The 11,315-nt window shown below is 39.2% G+C and overlaps 1 long non-coding RNA gene across 1 annotated transcript; it reads right to left on the bottom strand.

Annotated features, from left to right (window-relative positions):
* Window positions 1-1,135: 1,135 nt before the first annotated feature.
* Window positions 1,136-6,784, bottom strand: LOC130156590 (uncharacterized). Its single transcript, XR_008824483.1, has 3 exons — window positions 5,359-6,784; window positions 4,584-4,690; window positions 1,136-4,472 (listed from the first exon to the last, which is right to left on the bottom strand). It is a non-coding gene; the product is annotated as an uncharacterized LOC130156590 (long non-coding RNA).
* Between the last annotated feature and the right edge of the window lie 4,531 nt (window positions 6,785-11,315).

Raw genomic sequence — 11,315 nt, 5'->3', positions numbered from 1 at the left:
ACCTCCCTATAAGAGAGGAGCTCTGCTGTATAAGAGGAGTGAAAGTCTGTGTCAGAGTAACAGGGGACTGGGGGAAGGTGAGTGAGGCCTTTGCCTTTTCCCTACTCAACGCAAGCAACGCCGAGCTCCTGCCTGCCCTTTTTGGAGACTGCTCCATGGGAAAGGCTCTGGGTAGCACTGAGCTCTGGCTGCAATTCCCGCAAAGGTCTGCGAGTCCCTGGTGGTGGTAGACTCTTGTCAGGGTCTGAAAGTCCCTGTTAATCCGGGCTTCATCTCACGGCTATAGAAATGCTTGGAGAATGAAGGCTAAGGTCTGTTTTGCCCTAGGTAGGAGCACAGGGCCAGGCTGGTACCAGCCAGGCCGGAGTGGGATGGGGTGGAGAGGCAGAATCAGCCCCTCAGCAGCAGGTGTCCTATGAAGGCACCTCACAGCTTCCCTTGGACGGTTTTCCAGGTGGCCCTAATGGCTACAAGCTTTTTTATTTCTCCTTAAATATACCTATCATGATCGCTTTTATCTCTACTTGTTTTCATAACAGCTCTGGGTTATGCTTAACTAAACTCCTGCTTAATTGCATGTCCTCTTGCATGCGTTTACCCCTGCATTGCAGGTGGGCAGTAGCTCTTAGGTTTGGCCTTGCTAGTGAGGTTTTTCATTCCTTGAATAGTGTGGATGCAATCCAAACCCCAGTGAAGTCAATTGGAATTTTACAATTGACTCCTAAGCCTTGATCAAATACAGTTTTACTAAATCTGATGGCAGTATACACCCAGAAACGTACCCGTATACACTCACCTATGTATGTCCATAAAAATTGTTATTATGGATAGTCTAAAACAGCCCCAGTTGCTACTAATTTATTATTGAGAAGCATTGAAGTTCATTTCAATTTGAAGTCAGCGGAGCATATGGCAGAGGAGGAAAAGAAAATTCAAAAGTACGTAATACAAATATGCTGATATATAGATGATACTGGAAGAAAATGAAGGAGACAGGAAGAGGTTTGTTTATAAGAGGAAAGACCTCTCTGCATATACAAAGATGAAGTGCGTTATGTCAAGATACTAAGTAAGAGTTTTGCTCTGTTTTATTTAGAAAATAAAAAGAACAGATGCTCTGCAAACTTGTCTACACAAGCTTTTTTTTTTTTAAATCAGTTTTCCAGTGGATAATTATATTCAGACAGTAAAAAAATATGTATAACACTTGATACCTCAAATCAAAACCCTTTGCAATTTTGTGTCTGCCTGTTCTAAGGGCTCCATCTTTGATTACGCACTCTCATCTTGATACATGAGCTTCAGGGAGATGAGTTTCTCTGTTCAAATGTACACACCTGCAGACTCTGTAACTGACAAAACACAAGTGGCGAGATTTAAAAAAGTTACCGCCTATCTGCACTACTTGTACAATACTACCAAGACTGTCGCCCAACAACAGCGTTAGAAACAAAGTCATAAGATTGACTTTCCAAAGCCTTAAGTTTTAAAACTAGTTTTCATTTTATTTGTTTGTGATTTTTGAGACTTTATGTATTCTCAGTTCATATTTTCAAGTTTTTGTTTTCATTCAGAAAGACTAAAAGCAATAAAGGAATAACTTTGAGAAAGTACTTACAGTTCTCATGGAAACACATAAGAATGTTTTTGCCTCCCAGAACTGAATCTTAAAAAAAACCAAAACCAATTACTGTAAGGCTTAGTGATGTTGCTAGAGTTGACACACTATGCAAAACATCACTTCTGTTGTCCTTGAATTATTATTTATAAAATAAAGAAACGTACAAACAGTTCTGCAATGAAAATATTAAAAAGAAGTTGTATAATATATTTAAAATTTTATAGGAAAACTTGTGCTGAGAATTAGGAGACCTGGCTACATTACTAGCTCAGCCACTGCATTTACGTATGACTCAATTTCATCAGTCCTTTGCATCTTCAGTTTCTGCATATACGAAGTTGACTTGTAATGCTTAACAAATGAATCCTTATAAAAGTGCTCTGAAATTCTTGGGTGGAAGTCATATACATGTGTAGAGTATTAATGCGTATTATTAATGCTATGACTAAGAAGCATGCATAATTAGAATGTGGAAACATAACTGGACAGTATGTATATAGCCTATTATAGGCATCTCTCCAGCAGGGGAATTATTTCTAACTATGCCACTGATTTATTTTCTCATTTTGGGCTAAATTATATCTGATGCTGATAGTTTGCTCAAAAATGAATAAGGAATACTAATTCCTCCTATTCTTTCCGGAAATGCTTTTCTTCTGATTTGGGAAATGTTGAGCATTTAAGTCACCGTGATCACAGTTAAACATTAGTACCAATGAAATATTCATATGAGAAATGGACTGATAAAATAATTCTTTATTCACTTATTCATAAATCACCAATAAAAATTATTGACCCTGGCATACCTATCAGCTAAGCAGCACAAATAATTTTACATCTGTTTGCTCCATCGTCTTTTTGAAATTTTGTTCAATCTTTCTTTATTTTGCCTGTGTATATTTGGAACAGCATTTTCATACAGAGTCGTGTCCTTTCGTGGTTTCTATTTTCATATTTTTTCTTTTGTATTTTCCTGTGATCACCCTCCGTTACAGCATACAATAATTTTAGACAGGAGGATGCTTGGAAAACAAAGATGCTCATTCAAACCCAGGCAGAAAAGCAAAAGCGTGTTACAATGCAATCTCCATTAGTCCACAACTGACAAATTACATTGCAGTCACCTAAAATTCCCTCTGCTATTGCATTAAATTTTTGCATGTTATTTACGAGCTGTTGCATTTGACTCCCGAAGTGGCTACACTTCCCTCGATAAAAAATTAACTGTACAGTTTTTTAAAAACTCATTAAGTTAGCTCACGTTTAATTTAATCTTTGGGCAGAGTTTGACTGGGTGTAAAAAGCAAGGGAGGAGTTGAAGAGTTAGCCCAATATCTGCAAAGTGTGAAGTGTGGCTTTGTCATGAAAAATGCCTGTGTAAACCGAGAAAAGGCTCTTTGTGGTGATGCCTGTCGGTTAACATAAAATCATGTGTCCTAGAGAGCCGGCTGCGGGGGAAGCGTTAAATGTGGCTGGCACAGCGGGGAATGGACCACAGGTGAGAAGAATGATCTGATGGACTGAATAAAGAGTCCAGAGGTGTTTCTGTTTGATGATGGGGCATTGTGCTTGCAGGAGGTATATCAGCTGCTGCTGTAAACCTGCAGAAGGAGCCAGGAGAGCAGGAGATGGCCAGTGCTGCCAGCAGGAAGCTGGGTGGTGCCTGATGGCATCACCGGAGCTTTTTGAGGAAGGTGGCGAGATGAAAAGACACACACCACTTTCTCTCCAGCAGCCTGCTTCTGTTCTGCAGGCCAAATCTTCCCCCTCACCTGGGTATAAAGTTTTAGCATGTTATCAGTATCCCCCTTGCTTGCTTGTAGGCCACGTGCAGCCCCAGCCTGGTCCTCTTGGCATTGCCCAGGTTCGTGCTGTGCGTGCTGGTCTCTGCCTTGCTGGTCACCCAGCCCCTTCCCAGGCGGATCATAGTGCTTCTTGCAGCTGTTCTGGTTTATGGACCTGTTCCTCCGATAGTTATTGACATGACTCGCTCTGCTTCCCAGGTAAGAGATTCGGTGTTCTCAGCTCCACACACACAAAAACCTATTCCATACTGCTCTTCTGCCAGAAGCCATAGATTTTATCTGCTGATTTGGGGATGTTCAAATTACAGCAAGTCCATTAAAAACTTGCAGTGAAACAGGCACTGAAACCCATTCGTGACACTGATGCCATGTTTAACCTGTGCCCTTACCCCTGCAATCTCCGCAGGGGCCAAATCACAGCAGTGAGTAGTTTTTTGTATGTTTCTATGAACTTGTGCATATTTTTCCACGAGTTAGAATTTATTGTAAGGAAGACTAATAATCAGTAACTTTGCATATCCTCACTAATTATTTTTTTTCTAGTAACTGCACATTATTCAAAATAGTGGGCGTTTTTCAGCCAAATAAAAAAAAGGGAAAAACACATTCTGCAAAATGATCATATGACCTTGTCAGAAAACTTTTCTCCAAGCGTCCTATCTTCATAATTTTATTAACCACTAAGCTATTGCATTTGGTGTGTGTTTGATTTTATTTTGTTCAATCTGAGTCATAATGTTTATGCAATAACAGCCACAGAGCCTACTAGTGAAAACCAATTGCATGTGAATCCAACACAGATTAATTCTGATTGAAAATTGTTGCCTATTGATGAGACTGGCCTATTAATTTAGTGGCTCCAGCTGCATGAGTCTCTACACCTGAGAGCCCTCAGTGGTAGTGGCGATGAGTGAATCCCATGGAGGTGAGCTGGGGGGATATGGTGATTCAGTCTCTCTCTCCAGAGCTGTTGTTTTCAGCTCAAAACTGAGCTTCTGGCTGTGTTTGAATGGTCAGGGTATCTTAGGAGACGTTTCCTCCTTGCTCTGTTTTAAGAGAAAGACCTTTATTTCTCAGGGTTGTGAAGTTTTAATAAATACTAGATTCTTACTTTTCTTCCCTGAGGATTAGTGTTAACTCAAGCAGTAATCTAATACCTGATTACAGATGACTGGAAAGTGTGACCCAAAATCTTGAGCTTGATTGCCAGTAAAATTTGGAGCAGTCCCACCTCAAATGTATACTTTGTCTTCTTGGCAAAACACTGTGAACAGAAGTATATTTCTGATTAATATTGGAAGCACGTATAGATGAAATTACCAACTGTCTACACACATAAAATGAATTTGCTAACTATGAAATTAGCAGTTTGCTACTGAGCTCAGGGTTGCTGCGGATTCAGAAGGCAAAATACACAGCAAACCTTGGTTTAGTCCTCAAACTCATTTACATTAAAAATATGCATATGCATGCCTATTGGGAAACATCTTCAGAAGTCGGCAGTTTAGGGCAAATTTGCAATGCAATATGTAATTTATCTTAGCCGGCTGCGAGATGACTGGCCATCGTATGTTTAAATCGCGCAGCTGTGTATTGATGTGTTCCCGCACTCCTTCTCCAGCCGTGCTCTGAGCAGGGAGATAAGAAAGGCGTATGGAAAAACGGAAGGGAAGACCCCGCAGTTCTGCCTGGCCCGGCCACACAGGGAACAAATAGCAATTTTTTAATTTTTTAAAAAAATTTTTTTCAAATACTGCACAGACATTGGGACTATGGGGTTTATAGACATTTTAACTTCATAGGGCAGGTTAAAAAAATGCTTTACCTAAACCCTCCCTCAGAAACATACTAATGGAAGGGACTGGAGCTTTGTATGCACACAATTAGCAGGGTTTTAAAGGAAAAGTAACACCTGATGAACAAGAAGTGTACCTGTTATTACAGCTGCTTAATGAACTTTGCTCATGGTGACACAGGTGACTTTAATGGAGAGTTGTGCACAGTTAGTTTTAGAAGCATCAAAGTGATGGCACTGTGACGCTGCACTCACAGGTTCTTGTGTTTCTTTCCTGAAGAGCTCACCAATTCCTTCCTCTCATCAAGACAAACTACTGGAATCATTTAGAAAAACGGAACAAAGGATAAATTGCTCTCTGCTATTGCCAAATTGTTCTACGCTGTTGCCAAACTGTAGGACTTCTTTTTATTTAATTGCTTGACACAGTATTCAAAAATATTTTTTGATTTAAATTGAGCAGAGGAGACGGGAGAAAAGGGGGAAGGGAAGAAAGATTTTGTCAAAACATCTGACGTTGTCCATGTAGTGAAAAAGTACAGCATAATGCTGGACTCTGGTTATAAAACCTGTATTTTAGTAGATTAATTTGCTGCCATGTAACTATTGTCAGGCTAAAGAAATAATTTAATAGTATTTGTCTTTTTTTTTTTCCCCTGAAAAAAAACCCACAGCCAGCTATTCTTCCATTATTTCTAGTCACTACGTATAAGTGCTTCGCTAGGAATACTTTATCTCTGTTTGCAGACTGCAGGCTTGTATTTCTGATGATAAATCTGCTGAGACATTGGCTTAGTTATGAGCACAATGCATGGGTAGCTGGATGATATTTCATGTACTGTTTTATATCTAAATTCAGACAATATGACCCTTATGTTCCTAATATTGCCAATTCTGAAAAGCTTTCACAAATGTTAATATTGTACCTGAAATGCAGTTCATGGAAAAAGCAGGAAAACCATGAAGCTGAAAACAGTCCTATCATGAGACAAAAAAAATCTGTATACTTATCTTTAAGTATCTATTGAAGTCCTGTTGCACTTAATTTTTCTTGAAACAATGTTTTGATGGAATTATAATTTACTGTCTTTTTATTGTTAAAAAAAAGAAAAAAGTTCTCCATTCACTTCTGAATGCAGTGTACCTTTCTACTGATAATAATGACTCAGAGCAGTGGGTATTCACAGCTGGAATTATACTAGATGAGGGGTCCTGTTCGTTACAGCAATCTCTGAGCAGGTACAGCAGTTAATTAGTCCCCTAGTGTGAAGTTTGCAATCAGGTGTTGAAGCAGTTTCAGTTACAGTGTTGTGGTGAATCATTTCCTTCTGATGCTTGTGGTGATCAATCATGTGGGGCCCTCTTCTAGATTTTCACACCAGCTTTAAGACAAAAGACGTTCACAAAGAAAAACAAAATATTATCCATCTGGGTACTCAGCATGTATCTCATATCACTTTGATTATTTTCAAACTACAAGGTTATACAAACACTTTACTTTTTTTAAAATTTACATATTTGTCTGAAGCAGGCTTCATAAGGAAATGTTACAGAAAAAATATCAGAGTCTGAAATACAAAAACTATATGTATTTTTGAAACGCTGTTTTTTTTTTAATTACTGGCCTTCTTTCTAAGCATGAAATATCTAACCAATTTAACACTCAGGAAAAAAGCCTTTTCCAGAGGTAGCTTTTAAACTGCATAGCACGTAAAACTAAATACTTTCTTTTTTTTCTTAAATAAGTGGCAATACAATACAGGCCTGTACTTGTATGACCACGCATATTTCATTACGTACACAGAAAGCACGTATGAAGAATTTTCACCTGCAGCTATTTTGATAGATTGATTTGGATTCAGGAATGCATCCTTGTTTGAGCCCACACTTAAGCATGTGGTTAACAACACGCACAAGGTAGTACTTAAAGTTGGTCACGCACTTAAATGTGGTCTCGAGGAGGGCAGGATTTGAGCATGTGCGAAAGTGATTTCTTGACTTGTGGCCTTTGTCATTGCAACACAAAAAATATGCATGGGGAACGCCAGCCGCACACGCAATTAAGACAGCCTAACCTCCTGTCCTCAGTCATGTTTTAATATATAAAATAATTGCGTGATGATGAAGACCTTCAGCTTTCAGAGGTTTCAGTGGGAATTAAGGATCATCGGAGGTGGTGAAACTAACAATATTTGCATAAAAATGCACATGGGAAAAAGAGAACATCAACTGGGTAATAATATTCCAGATCTATTTTCAGTGTCTTTTTAGCTGACTGGGATGTTCAGGATGGGTTTTGCTCGAAATGTAAATGAACGTGCATTTCCAAAGACACTTTTTTTCTTTACCTGATGGTAATAAATTATGGAAAACAATTTTTAACTTTTCCCTATTGTTTCCTCCATTTTCCAGATCTGTACCCTGGGGTCTGGGAGTATTATTAACTGGGAAGATTGCTTGCTTTCCACTGCTACTTATAATTATAAAACGGTTAAATGAATAAAGAATAAGGAACGTGACCTTGTCACCCTAACTCATGAGTGATTGTCAAGTGAGGTATCCCAATAGGTCAAATACTGAAGTCTTCATTTATTTTTCTCATTTTATCATGAACTAAAAATGGAAATTCTGATCTCCTAAAGCCTGCCACACATTCATACTTTTAAGCATTAGGAAGAAAAGCCTACGCTGCAAGTATATATGTTACAGAAGCGAGACCTAAGGAAATCAGAAGTCATCCTCATTGACTTCAACGGAGGTTTTCCCATGAAGGATTGTAGGATCGGATTCCTGGGTGTTACAAAGGGAGGTTTACTGAAAGTGCTGGGGGTGGGGGAGCTGTTATTGAAAATATAATTAAAGTTGCAACAGTAGTTACTAATGATCAGTTCCGATGAAAGAGGCAAACTATTTGCCAAGTAAATTTGAAGGTCTCTGCTCTCTTCTCAGTTTAATTTCTAACAATAAGGATCCTTCCTGAAAGCAAGAGGAGGGTCGCTCTGGGGGATGGGTGCATTTGCATTTTCGTAAGAGTGGGGGATATCACTGAGGTAGGGAGAGTACAGAATAGCGATTATGTGGAGACACTGGCACTTGCATGTTATTGCCCCTGCTACAGTATTTTGGATAGCTGGATCAATATAACATTGGCTGTCCTTGCAAAACACAACAGGTCAATAAATAAATTTGTCAGCATTTTTCTAGCTTGCCGTGCTGGGAAATAATACAGGTTACTAAAGAATTGTCACCTTTGATTTATAAAGCTAATTAAATGTAGGTGGTTTGATTTCTCTCAAATCATTTAGCAAATTAAAAGATACAGGAGAAGAAAATTCTACAAGTGAACCAGAGAAATACAGTACATGCAACTACTTCTCAGCTTATGGAGACATCTGACCTTGATTACAACTGCTTTTTAACACAGTGCTTTAGTGTTGCTTACCCTTTGTCTATTGACAGGATATGATATTCAAAATAAATCTGCAATGAAGCAGTTTCAAATTAGCATTTAAGATCCTAGGCATTCATTCCAACTTAAGTCTTGGGGCAACAGATATTTTCCCTAGTGATTTCCTGCTTTTGCAGTACTTACTATTTTTTATTGCTTTGCATGATATTATATTAATAATAGTTGAGTTTATTCATTTCATTAGGATTCATTTCATGTGCAAACTGGCTTTACTCTTGTATTAACAAATACTTCCGTTCAAGACACCACCCTTAGAGCAGACTTTGGAAATATTACACATTATTTTGTCCTCTTCTGTTATAAATGAGTGGTTCCTGCAAACTAAAGGAGCAGTTTCAGGGATTTTTCTTTAAATCATGGACTTTTTCTAATCAATTTTGGCTTGTAGACAATGAGGGAGTCCCAGACGTGAATCTCTAATACGCAATCTGATTAGGATGCCTTTGTTTCCTTTTGTAAAAAATCTTGGATTAAGGCTGCCTGCATCTGACTGCAGTGGCCCAAACCGTGCTCTCAGTGACACTGTGCAGCCTTTCTCTAGAAGACAGAGCCTGGCTGGTACTTCCTGAATACTGTGGGATGAAAGGGGGTTTGGATTGATTCCATCCTAAAATAAACCTACACAATGAATGGGGGGAAATGAAGCTGACTCATTAATGGAAATTTCCCATATTTCCCCTTGGGATTTTGCATTGGGGATGATAGGTACTGTCTCCGAAGCCATGAGCTGATAAATTCCTCACAGCCAGTGGCTCCCTAATCCACTCAGCCCTTCCTTGGCCATGAAGAGCTAATCTGGGGCTGACACTTTTCTGTCTGGGACATCCTGGACAGAAAGACATAGACATGCGCTGTGTAATGGCATGTAGAATAAACCTGGTAGATCTGGGATGCACCAAACACACTGCATGTGTGTGAATCAACCATGCATCGCATGCTCAATAAATCCAACATTTCCAAGAAAATGGTACAACATCTACGTATCTGCCACACAGATACTGGGAATTTGGGTTATGTGAACATTCACCTGACGCTACTGCACAAAAATTCTAACTGTGCTGCCCTTTTAGCCAGAAATTCCAGAAGGGCAAATCCAGCCCTTGAATTTTTCTTGAACAAAGAAGAAAAGGACAAAAATTACTTTTCCCTTGTTGGTGACAGAAAAGGACATGCACGCAAATATCTAAGCATGGAGTAGCCCCAGCTAATCCCACTGTACTGCATCTTCCCGTTCTGTTCCTCCTTTGGCTAATTACTGACAGATCCATGGTTTTGGTTCATTAGAAGATGTCATATGGCTGTTGTGTAGTATTCTTTAAAGGTTTTATACACTTGGCTGTGTCTCATACTTGTAATATCTTGGGGGAAACACTCTGCCTTTCCAAGCCTCTGTTTCTCCATGTATAATATGGGTACGGTGATGCTTTCCACTATTTGTAAAGTATTTGTACCAGTACGCATCAGTGGTTCTCTTGTTCTTACAGCCATCTATGACTTTTAATTAAATTGTGGGCGGTTTTAAGTAAGACTTGTGCTACCTATGCAGATTGTGCCTCTGTAAGTCACTCACTCCTACACAAAAGATTTTTTGAAAGCTCCACAAAACTCATGTTACCTTTGACCTATCTTGTTTCTAAGACGCGAGACATGAAAGTCTAGGATGTTAACATAGTACATGACCCTCTCTGAGCTACCTTCAGAAATCTCATATAGTCACAGTTATCTTCAAAAAGTCTTTTTCCTCCCTTGAAAAATGATCAAGTAGAAACAAAGTCTGTTAAGATGACAAATACTTCTTACTGAGAATAATTTAAATCAATGAAAATATTTACAAAATTAAGTAGTAGGTGAGTATAGTGAGTCTTTTGACTTTGTGTAACTCATTATTATATTAAATACAAGGCATACTGTTACAACATATCCATTATCATTCACTGTGTGGCTTCTTGTTCAAAGCAGTTAATGCAGTTATGAACCTTTAAAAGGGATTAGTGACTTTCCTGCCTGAGAAAAGAATTCTTTTCCCTTTATTTTACAAATTGTGATTTTATTTTCAAAGCTGAAACAAAGGAAAGGCTGTGCTCTGGCAAGGAGATGCACTGCTTAAGGCTGACAGCTGGAGTACTGTATATAGGATGGCAGTTCTTGATTTGTCAGCATGTTGCTAGGGGTAGGGAAACTGAGACTATAGTAAAATGCCTATTGAGATATTCCTGTATCTCATGGTACATATGCACACTCGCTCTTTCCCTCGTCTATCTATATTCACTGCAACTTCGAAAAGAAAAAAAAATATCCTTTTGACAAACCCAGAAAGACACATCCTGCGTTTCCTTTCTTCTCTTTGCCTCTGTGCACAGGTCTAAAAAGCACCAGAATGAGGGGCAGCACAGAAAACGACTCTGCAAAAAAGTCAGAAGAGAGTCCTGGGATGGAGGAAGAGCGCAGCAAAGCTGTGCTCCTGGCAGGCAGCGTGAAAGGAGAAGGGGGGGGGGGGGTGTCAGCGAGCTGACATGGCTGGGGGCACAGAGAACTGTACGGTTACTTCAAAGATACTCCGGTACGGGGACCCATAGCAGGATACAGAACTCTAGATCTGTTTGGTATTGGTGCAGGTAGGAAATG

Source organism: Falco biarmicus, chromosome 10 (assembly GCF_023638135.1).
Source record: "Falco biarmicus isolate bFalBia1 chromosome 10, bFalBia1.pri, whole genome shotgun sequence".
NCBI lineage: Eukaryota > Metazoa > Chordata > Aves > Falconiformes > Falconidae > Falco > Falco biarmicus.
Note: the sequence above shows the minus strand (reverse complement) of the source record. Positions and strands in the feature narration are given on the sequence as shown.